Genomic DNA, 12,389 nt, shown 5'->3' with positions numbered 1-12,389 from the left:
TTCTGCTTATTACCGTTACATTCATGACGAGTATATATATATAAGAACATTTGGATATCCCAGCCCGTATACAAAAATATATATATTATTCCCAATCATTCAACCCTTATATGTCATGGTTAATAACCTGTACATATAATATAAAAAATCCCGACCAACCAAACAAAAAAAGGTGGGTTTATCACATCTATACCACTAAAAAAAAACATAGATTTATATGTGCATTTGCAAGGAAAAAATATTCATTAAAGCATACAAGAATTTTGTTGTGATACTCAATACATCTTTCCACGCTTATAATTTCTTTGGTTGGTTTACCATTCATTACTTTCTTTTACCTATGATTCCAAGACTTAGATCAAATTATTCAACTTGCCTTTGTTTCCATATAAAGGTTGTTCATGGTGCTCTTGAAAACACATTGCAAATTTCATCTTTCACATCAATATCCCACGTTCATTGATTGTTGTTTTCATGATTTTGTTTTCAACCTATGTTCATCCTAGTTGTGAGTGGTTTAGCAATCACCCTTTGACATTGTAGTAGCATGCCTTCTACTAGTATTTGGTAGTTCCATTTCCCATTCTTCCAGTCCCTCTTGCCCTTTATATCCACACTTGTATCCAAAACAAACCTAGAATATATTTGTTAAAATTCACCCCCCTCTTGCCTTCCATCTAATCACCCACCTCCCAATTGTTCTTACCTTTGTAGTCTAATATTTCAGTGGTTTGCTATGTTATAGATCTGATGTAGTGTACATGACATATGCACCAATCCGAAAAAGAGAATCTTACATTAGTGCTTTTATGTTTCATCCATGCTCACACTCTTAGTTGAGCCATACAAAATATTTCTTCTCCATTAGATATGACGTTGCTAAACACAACATTGTTTCTATGATTCCATAAACTCCACATGACAGCCACCTATACTCCCTTCCAAATTTTATTCCTTCTATGGTTGAGTTCCAATACATGGAAATGTAGAAAGCTTTCCTAAGGTTGATTATAATGGAAATTCAAGATATATGCCCATTTGTTGCTAATAGAGGTCGTACCCCACCAAATTAAAACAGTGAAATGCAGTATGTGAAAGTTGAACCAAGTCGTCTTCCAATGACCAATATTTTCGTCCAAAGCTTCAATTTCTAGATGAACACAACACTATAACATACGGGGTTGGCAGATTCAATATGCTAATCAACAAATTAAATTAAATGCGAGAGTGATTAAAAACGTATTGACATCCTTGATTCAAACACAATTTCACTTATCATAGGCCACCAAATCAACACCTCTGCCTTCTCTCAATCCAATAGATAATAACCCATTAAGCGAAAGTTACAATCCAACTTCATTATGCAATTAAGCAATGCACACATTCTTAAATTCGTAACGTCCCAAGACTACCAAACTCGTTAGCTTAAAATTGAAGAGGGCAATCTAATTGGACCAACCATACACACCACAATGTGTACACTCACACCGGCAACACTTGCCGACCCGAGCCACAACTCAAGAGTTCCTCTTGTTCATCCACCATCCCGAGTCACAACTCAAGAGATGCCATTCCGAGCCACAACTCAAGGAATGCCACGTGCTTAACCCCTATCCCGAGCCACAACTCAAGGGATACGTTCCAAGCCACAACTCAAAGAACACTAGCAAGCCGACCTTCGAGATATCACTAAAGCCTTGTAAACCACGCACAATCAAACAAGCAAACCACTTTTGCCTCACCAATATCGCATGGCACTACTCACAAGTCGTCAGGCGCAAGAGGCTTCTAGACCGCCTGGCAAGGGACACATATCGCCAAGCACCAAGCGCCTCAGAGCCCATTGTTCTACAGACATCGCCTGGCGGGACCACCTTCACCGCACTATTTCGTGGCTATCACCTAGCAGTTCAAACACCACCGCCAGATGACAAACCAGTAACACGCATCTTACTGCTTTTGCACACTTTTAGCCAAGTTCTACCACTTTAATCCTGTGATATGCATCTAGTTTGCTAAAACCTCTTATATATATATATATATATATATATATATATATATATATGTCTAATTAATTATATATACCCCTATACATTGACCACCATCATTCACATCTTACAAATTATGATCTGTAACATCCCGTCAAAATATTACGGATTCATAAATAAAATAAAAGAAATAATTAAATAACAGCGCATTTAATAATACCTCATTTTCCCAAAATACAGGAAAATTTAAAATTTATTAAATGAGCAAATAATGTTCATAACCATCCGTTATGAAAACCAAAAGAACAATGTTATAAAATCACCCATCAGGGTTTACAACAGATTCCAAAAGCAATAAAAGAAAATATAAGGATTCCCCTAGTATATCCCCCTCTCCGCGACTAAGCTTCACCTGAGCCATCTGCATCAACAACATCTGCTCTCGTGTACTGCGTACACGATCATCGCCAAACACACGCAGATAGCGTGAGCTTAACAAATAAAACATATATAATATTACAGTTATATATATATATATATATATATATATATATATCTACATACACACATATCACTATTCATAACTTAACATCCCACATTATTCTATACTTTAATTCCTACCATCTTACCCCCAATCAGATTATTCGTGTTCTACATCGTCTAATGATTACTTCAAGGTGACTTGCTGCCACACCTATCGGCCACAACCGATAGAGCACGTGCGGGAAACAATGCTACGGATCATACACCGTAACGCTAGGTAGAGTTCCCATATACGAACATAGTCTGTATCGTCCCAAGACTACCAAACTCGTCAGCCAACAACTGAGGAGGGCAATCTATTTGGACCCATCTGTACTGGTCACAACCAGCACACTCACACCGGCAACACTCGCCAACCCAAGCCACAACTCAAGGGTTCCTCGTGTTCATCCGCCATCCCAAGCCACAACTCAAGAGATGCTATTCCGAGCCACAACTCAAGGAATACCACGTGCTTAACCCCTATCCCGAGCCACAACTCAAGGGATACGTTCCGAGCCACAACTCAAGGAACACCAGCAAACCCACCTTTAAAGAACCACTAGATGCCTTGTAGATCACAATTACACAACCAAAATTCCAAGCTGCAGCAGTACAAATCGCCTGGCGGGAGACATGTGCCGCCACACACTGCCAGCTCCCAGACCGCCTGGCGGGTGTCGCGTACCGCCAGGTGCACAACGAAATATTAATATATATTGTGTACTTTTAAAATATAATATTTTGTTTCAAACACGAAATATTAATATATAATTTTGAAATTATTTATATTTGTTTTTTTTAATAATAAGTATGGAAATATGAAAAGAATTAAAATAAAATAAAAGAGGGAAAATAAATCAAAAGAAATAATCTTTTATCAGTCTTAACGAATAGCATTAATATATAAAATATAAAAATATGAAAAGAATTAAAATAAAATAAAAGAGGGAAAATAAATCAAAAGAAGCAATTTCTTATCCATCACGAATAACATTAATATAAATTTATATATACAAGAAATAATAAATACTAACATTATAATTAATAAATACGAAAAGTAATAAATACTAACGTTATAATTAATAAATACTAAATGTTATTATGTTTTGGTTCTATACAAAATTGTGGTTGCAAAATTACGAAATTATGATTGTATTAAATTTTAATTGAAAATTTGTGTGATGTATTGTAGTTGGATTTTAATTATATTATTTTTTTATTGAGAAATGAATTTTAGTTATATTAATATTTAATTTAATTAAGAAATGAATTTGTGTGATGTATTGTGAATATTTAATTTAATTAGTTATAAACCCTCTCTAAAGTTGGACTTTATCTTCCTCGCTCCATATTCATTCATGGACAACTATATGTAACAGATTCTACAGTGAAATAATAAAGAAGATTGGATTGAAAATACTAATTATGGATGAAAATGGAAATGTAACTAACCGCTACAACTACAAATGTGGTTTACAAATAAATATTTAAAAATATTTGATAAGAGGTATACAAATTAATCTTATACTATTTTGGTTATTTGTCAATTATTGTATTGCATTCTTTTGCTTTTTTGGTCAAACTTTAAATTTAATAAAGTTATATCAATTTTATATTGCAGACTATAATGGTCTTCTAACCCATGAAATCTATCAGAAGTTTTGTATACATATTATAAATGTTCAAAAAGTTAAAACTTTATATTAGACAAAACAATAATTACTACAATTAATATTGTTATGATCCTGAATGTTCAGAACTTTATGCATTCATTTATAAACATGATAAAATTAATATCACCTATTTTAAACTTATTTATCATTACTATTAATATTTATTTTTAATTTCTTAATTTTTTTCCATTTACTATAAAAAAACAAAATTCATTCATCTAAAAAATACCCTGTGCGTTGCACGAGTCATAATTCTAGTATATATATATCAACAATCTCACTTAAATGATTTTTCCCCTTTCTAGTTTGGCTCTCTAACAGTTTGCATTCTAAGTTAGTACAACTAATAGTGAACCTTCCCAACTAATCAACTTCACTTACAACAAGTCATCTAACCAAAAGTCTCAATACCATATAATATCTCCAAACCGAAATTTCAACTAATTATAATGTCTTAAGTACAATCTTACTAATCCAATAAATCATTGATAGTCTTACGCACCTGTTCTAACTTCATCATCTCGTCATATAGCTAAGCTTATATCAGATTTCCTTTGTTTACCAATCTTTGTTTAGTACTAATATATTACAATTTATCCACTTTGGCTTATCTCAATTAATCATACTATTCTGTGTTTTCTCCTATCCCCATTACTGTCTCCACGCGAGTTGTACAACACCCCACTGTCGCTCCAGCTGTAGCCCTTGTTGTACCTAAGATATATGTCCTCTCCACTTCAACTCTCCAAATGTCATACTCCAATTTCCACATATCACCACTAAGTTTTCACATCCCTCTACCGCACCCAACTTTGTCCTCCTCACAAATCTACTCCTCCCCCAAAATCACGACTCAGCAACAAAACCCCTCCAGTACACCTCACAGCCACACAATTTCCCCTTCTCTGTGCTTGCACCTGGCGACTAAACCATTACCGCCAGGCGGTGCTTAGGATTCTGGGAAACTCCAGAAATTCCAGCGCTATAAAGCCCACCTTGGACACTCCTCCATTTTGTTCTATGTTAGGTTCATCTTTCCGATCGTACACATGCTAGCAAGGGTACAAATTTTCAGCGTCGACCACATCTAACACAATTCCAGTGCAAATCACCACCCATTATCCAAAAATTCGTTAAAACATCACTTCGCCAACCCTACGTTCCATACTCACTGTTCCATCGAATTACTCTATCAACTACGCCCAAAGTCAGAGATTTACTAATCTCAATCATCTCCTAAGAGCCACTCCTCGCTTTTCCTTCAAGCAATTCATGTCAAACCACGCGAAACAACACAAATCGGTCCACAGACCCGCATTGCCTGGCGGTCTCAGCCAAATCCGCCAGGCGCTTCATGCAGAAAAACCCATAACATTCCCAGACTTTGAGTCGCCTAGTGGTACAGGGATTCACCGCTAGGCGCTACACCCAGAAACACAATAGCACACGCAAAAATGGATGAGCCGCCTGGTGGCTATGCATACCCCTTCCAATTCTATCCAAAGTTAACATTAGCAAAAGAAAAGTAAGGTTTACTTTGGGTTTCCCAAGACTTGAACCCATAACCATGCAATTGCCCAATCAACATCAAGCCATCATGCCAATTCATATTTCATGCTAACAATCATCATCCAATTAACATATTATTTTACAACATGATTAACATATATTAAAAATATTAACGAATAATAACTCAAAAATGGCATACATAGGATTCGAACCCAAGTCCTTTCACACAATGAAAGTACTCTCAACCACTTGAGTTAGTACTTTTCCACGTCATGCTTTTCATAATTATTTTCCCACCCGCATTTATTAATTAATTATCTATTTAATTAATTAAATCCCACGGGTCTTACAATATCCTTCAATTCCCTTTAAGAATGCAACCTCCCTCTAAGCTGAACACAAATTAATTGACACTTAACCAGTTTAATTGTCATTTCTTTGCCTATTATGAGTGTCTATTGTGCCTGCCCATCAACATAATTATCACATCAAAGAATCCCCATTTAATTCATGCTATTAGTAATCCTTAACAACATTCAACCTTAGGTTAATAATAAACTTTCTATAACCATTAGGAACACAATGTCTCGCTCAAGTAAATTCACTCTTGCGGTAGTTCAGTCATTTTATTGTCCAATTCATTTCAATCACTTAGATCTTACCTATGGCTTCCCACTCTTAACCTCACAAGTCATGAGTCCCTTTCCAAAATCCAACTAACTCCACTATATATATTTTTCCTCCTGATCAGGTTCACTACCCAATACCATTCCACACTGCAAGCCAATCTGCCCCTGTCAAGTCAACCATCCCTTTGCTGGTCCACGCATGTCGCCTGGCGACAATTTTTCACTCCCCAACATTTCCAAAACGCGTTCCTCTAATGATTTTCATAATTTAACAGTCAATTGTACATCCCACGCTAGGAAATATCAATTCGGAAGAGTGCCTACAGGTACCCAACTTCAATTCGCACCTTAATCCTTATCAACTTGAAAACCCCCAATTTCTTAAACCCTAAACCGATGTTCCTACAATTTCCTTTCAATTTAACCCCCAATCACATGAAATTCGACGATACCTGGCATCTAATCATTCACCAATAGTTAGAATATCCCTTTTTCCCCATCAAAATCATTCCATAACCAGTAAAACTACAAAATTGAGTCACTATCCTCAGATCGCTTGGCGGGTATTCATCATCGCCAGGTAGTTCATGAAAAAACCTATAAACTGGGTGGATTAGGCTTGTGTCGCTTGGCGGCACGTTGCTTACCGTCAGGCGGTTCCTTAGCAGGAACCCAAAAAACCACACAAAATATATGAGTCGCCTGACGGCAGTTCATCGCCCGCCAGGCGATTTTTGGAAAAATTTTAGAAACACGAATTTCAATGCAAAAGAGGAATGATCATACATATACATGCTATAATTCATACAGTTACACATAAAACATAAATAGAATGTGGTTCAGCTCCCCTAACCTTTTTTCCATTGCTTAAAATTGGACTTTTGAGAGTTTCTTTTATCGCCAATGGCCTCCCTTTTTGCTCTCTCCCAATTCAGTTCCTTTGCCTCAATCACTACCAAAGTTTCACTCTTAAGATTCTAGGATTATATTATCACTCATCATGATCCATCATATTATTAAAATAATAATCAAGTAAATATCACATATATGGCACACATAGGACTTGAACCCAAGTCCTCTCACATAACCAAGTACTTTCAACCATTTTAGCTAATACTTTTCTACATCACATTAATTAACATTTAATGTTATAAAGGCTCCTCCTACCCACATTTATTAATTAATTATTATTTATTTAATTAAATTTAGTGAATCTTACACCAACTGTGGCTGAAACACATGAATTTGTGGACTCGACAATGGAGAATAGATTAAAGGAAATGATTCATGATGTTGGAGTACAAACATTTGCTAAAGCTGTGTATGAAAATATGACTACAAATGCAGAGACCCCGTTGTACGCTGGTTCACCTAACTTCACACGGTTATCATCAGTGTTAAGGTTGATAAATTTGAAGGTATTAAATGGATGGAATGATAAAAGCTTCACAGAATTGCTTCAGTTGTTGAAAGAAATGCTTCCTGAAAGTAATACACTACCTGATCTAATGTATGAGGCAAAAAAGATACTTTGTCCAATGGATATGGAATATGAAAAGATTCATGCATGTCTTAATGGTTGTATTTTATATAGAAAATACAAAGATAGTGACAAAGAGAATAGTGATGAGGTCACAAAGCACGACCCTCCTTCGAAGGCAGTTTGGTATCTACCAATAATTCCAAGGTTTAAATGTATGTTTACGAATCCAAATGATGCTAGAAACCTTAGATGACATGCTGATGAGCGGAAATGTGATGGACTAGTTCGTCATCTTGCAGATTATGTGCAATGGAAGAACATTGATAAAGAATTTCCTACATTCAAAAATGAATCAAGAAATTTGAGACTTGGACTAGCTTCAGATGGAACGAATCCTTATGGGAATTTAAGTACCAATCATAGTTCATGACCCGTTTTGTTAGTGATTTATAACTTGCCTCCAAGTTTATGTATGAAGATAAAGTACACGATGTTATCTATGATGATATCGAGTCCATTGATTAAGGACATGAAGTTATGGGATAATGGGGTTGAATTTTTTGATGGGTTTGCTAATGTACCTTTCCAAATGCATGCCATATTATTTTGTACAATCAATAATTTTCCTACATATGGAAAATTGTCAAGTTATAGTGTGAGATGTCATAGAGCATGTCCGATATGTGAAGAAAACACATCATACGAACAGTTAAAGCATGAGAGGAATTTTTCTATTTGAATGCATATTCCTTTTAGGGTTAAGGGTTAATTACACGTACTTTTTTATATAGCTTTATTAAATATATAAATATAGTATATACAAGCTAGGCTTGAGACTTGCATTTGTGTCAGGATGGCCGAGTGGTCTAAGGCGCTAGACTCAAGTTTTGGTCTTTGAAAGAGGACGTGGATTCAAATCCAACTTCTGACATTTTAACAATATTTTCTTTACCGTTTTATATTTTTTAATTTACATTTATATTATTAGTGCAGAAAGATAAGAGAATGAATGACCACAATTGATCGAGCTTAGGAACTTAATTTGTTTTTTGGAAATTTAGGAACTTAATTAATAAAGGTTTTTTACTTCACCACAGTGTGAAGATTACATTCCTCATGTCCAACGTGAAGAAATATCCTTTACATTTAGCATTATCATGAAGATATATTTAATAATATGTTTTTTGTGTATATATTTTTTATAATATTTGCACTTATTCAATTTTAAACTATTTAGAATAATATTTTAATTTTAATTTAACATATGAGAATAAATTACAGGAAAACATTTTACAATGATTCACCTTAGTTGAGAAGCACAAGCCCCTTTTTCATAGAGAATTTCTTTTATCCAAAAGAACTTGTTGACAGTGTTTTTATTAAAAACATTTGTGAAGAACTTTAACACTTTGTTAGATAAATCTGTTGATAAGTTTTGTCATTTGGCCAATGAACCTATTTGACAAATGAAAACAGGAAGCATTCTTTTAAAAATATCTTTCTCAAACAAGAAATGATTTCTTTCCAAGTTAATTTTACTAAAATCTGTATAAGTAGAGGATAAGAAATCAAAAGGAAAGACAATAATGAATCAAAACTAACAAAAGGTTAGAATCGTACTTATATTTAGTTTTCCATATCTTGAATTTCCTTCAAATATATCTAATCTCACGATCCTCCATAACAGAGAACAGAAACTTGTCAAAACTTTTGGAAGGTCCAAAATAATATAATTTTTTTATAATTAAACTAGATTATTAGTATAATGTTTCAAAAAATAATTCTTTAAACTAAACAATTGGATCATTAGATTAGATTATTAGTATAATATTTTAAAATATATGAAGAAGTGGAATGTATCTGTTTTTATCTTCATGAATAGCTTTCCTTAAATCATTTAAAAATAAATAAATCTATTATTTTATTTTCCATCTATATAAATATTTTTTTTTTCAAAATAATATTAGAATACAAATTTTATCTTATATATTCATAAAAAAATGAATTTGCAAAAGGCTTGTAAGATAAAAAAAATCATGTTAATAACTCTTCAACTAATATTTTATTATCAGGGAAGACGATAGAGAGTTACCTTCTTTTTTTAAGAAAGAAAGAAACAAATGAGAAATCAAAAAAAAAATGAGTGTGTCTAATTTTTTTTTCTTCAAAAAGAAAAAAGAAAACATATGAGAATGAGAGATGATACAATTTGTGAAAAATTAGAAAGACAATGAGAAAGAAATAAAAAATATCTTAATAAATATTTGGTTTAATGATATTTTTTGTTTCTTTATTGTCCAAAAATGTCTAGTTGGTTGTCTAATGTTTTCTTAGTCTCAATTTGTTGAAAATTGAAACGATTAATAAGGATGTTTTGTTTTGTTGGTGCAATTAACATAACCCAAGTGTATCAAAACTCTTTTGATTCGCTTCAAAAAATTTAATGAAAATAACCAAATTGCATCAACTTTTTCAAAAATCGAAACCAAATTGAGACTAAAAAACACTACATGACCAACTTTGTTAAGATTAAAGGTTGTGTTTTATAAAAAAAATAAAAAGTCACACAATTTAATTTCCATTAATTTCTAAAATATACTACATATAATTTTTAAAAATATATAGAATTTAAAATAATTTCAAAAATATAAATATAATTTTAAAAAATTTCAAAAACATACATATAATTTAAAAAAAAATAAAAAATATTTGGGGGGGGTGGCATGGCCCCTCCCTACCCTGTGAATGATTTGTCCCTGCTTTAATGGTTGTTTCTCCAACATCTCAAAACACTCAAATCGAAAACGTAGCCAAGTACCATACCTCCATAGGTGGAGCCTCATAGAAGCAGGGATGGGCCTAGGCCCCCCCAAATATTTTTGATTTTTTTCAAAATTATATATCCATTTTTTTAATTTTTAAAAATTTTGAAATTTTTAAAATTATAAATAGTATATTTTAGAAATTGATGATAATTAAATTGTGTCTCTTTATTTATTTTATAAAATACAATAGTTAATGTTAATAAATAATAAAAAATAAAAAAAATATATTTAGGTTTAATTAGTCTTCTAGTATCTGTTTTCGTCTAAAAATATCAAATTGTCACTAAATTGAAACTAAAAGAATTGGAAGATCAACTTACATTTTTGAAAACCGTAACCAAAAGAGTAATTAAATCAAACATTTATTAAAATATTTTTTATTTTCTTCTGTCATTGCCTTTTAAAATTTTAACAAAATTGTACTCATCTCTCACTATCATATGTTTTTTTTTAAGAAAAATGAAGTTAGACACATACTCATTATGTTTGCTCTCATTTCTCATCTGTTTCCTTCATTTCTCGAAGAAACAAAATGTAACTCCCTCTTGTCTTACTTAATGATGAAATATTACTTTAATAGTTATTAAAATTATTTTTTATCTCATGAGCCTTTTATGATTATAGAAGAAAAAAATCATGTATTATGTGTTTTTTTATAACCGATTTTTAATTGTGACTTGATTATAATATATTTTTCTTCTAATACTTATGTCGCTCAATATTTTATTAGATTATGATAAATTATTTTTTAATATATTTAAAAAAAAAGCATATAGATGAAGAATAAAATAATGAATTTATTTTGTAGAAGTAGTAAAAGGGAAGCTACACGTGAAAATGAAAACAAGTTAAATTATATTTCTTCACATCTTCTAAAGTATTTAAAGCATTATACTAATAATCCAATCTAACGATCCAATTGTTTATAGAAGAGTCATTTTTTAAACTGTTATACTAATGGTCCAATCAAATGATGAAAAAATTATATTATTCTGACCCCTCCAAAACTCTTGGTCAAGATCCGCCACTGCATACCTCTTCTTTCTTTTTGAAGTCCCACATTGAAGAGTTAACGGAAGATAGAGGGCTTATAAGCCTTTGACTTACAAGAGGGATTGCCAAGCTAGGTCGTGATAGCTTGTAATACAAACAGGAGTGTAAAAGGTGGTGGCACTTGTAATATTAGACTCAGAGTGGTGCTTATGGTGGTAGCCTGCTTCTCACTTGAAGAAAAGTGGTATCTCCTCCGGTACCACTAGTGCAGAATTCCCATTTTACCTCGCCTTATATGCCTCAGTTGGCCAAAAACCAAAGCATATAATGGTGCGGTGGTATTTTTGCAATTAGAGCCAAGTTTTAGGCCTCGGTTCTCCAAATACCCGAAGCCAAAAAGGGGTATAGGCCCCGGTTCGCTCAAAACCGGTGCCAAAGAGGGGTATAGGCCTCGATCTAGTAGGACCCGAAGCCAAAAAGTGGCTGGAAGTCAGGGGTATAGGCCTCGGTCCAAGGAGACCCGGTGCCAAAAGGGGGTCAATGGCTTCAGTTCCTCTAACAACCAAAGCCATAGGGTTTATTTAGGGTTCGAAATTCGCGAACCCTTCTTCCTCCCCGCGCCAGCGCCTCTCTAATTCCACTCTCTCTCTCTCTCCGCGAGCACGAGCCCTTCCTTCACTTTCCCTTTCTTCCTCCTTCACCGTCCGCATCCCGCGCCGCCGCGCGGATCACTTTTTCCCTCTATGCTCCACAATAGGAGCTTC

The sequence above is a fragment of the Vigna unguiculata genome, chromosome 11 (genome assembly GCF_037176805.1).
Source record: "Vigna unguiculata cultivar grain cowpea cultivar isolate G323 ecotype 2 chromosome 11, ASM3717680v1, whole genome shotgun sequence".
Classification (NCBI taxonomy): domain Eukaryota; kingdom Viridiplantae; phylum Streptophyta; class Magnoliopsida; order Fabales; family Fabaceae; genus Vigna; species Vigna unguiculata.
This window is presented reverse-complemented; position numbering follows the sequence as displayed.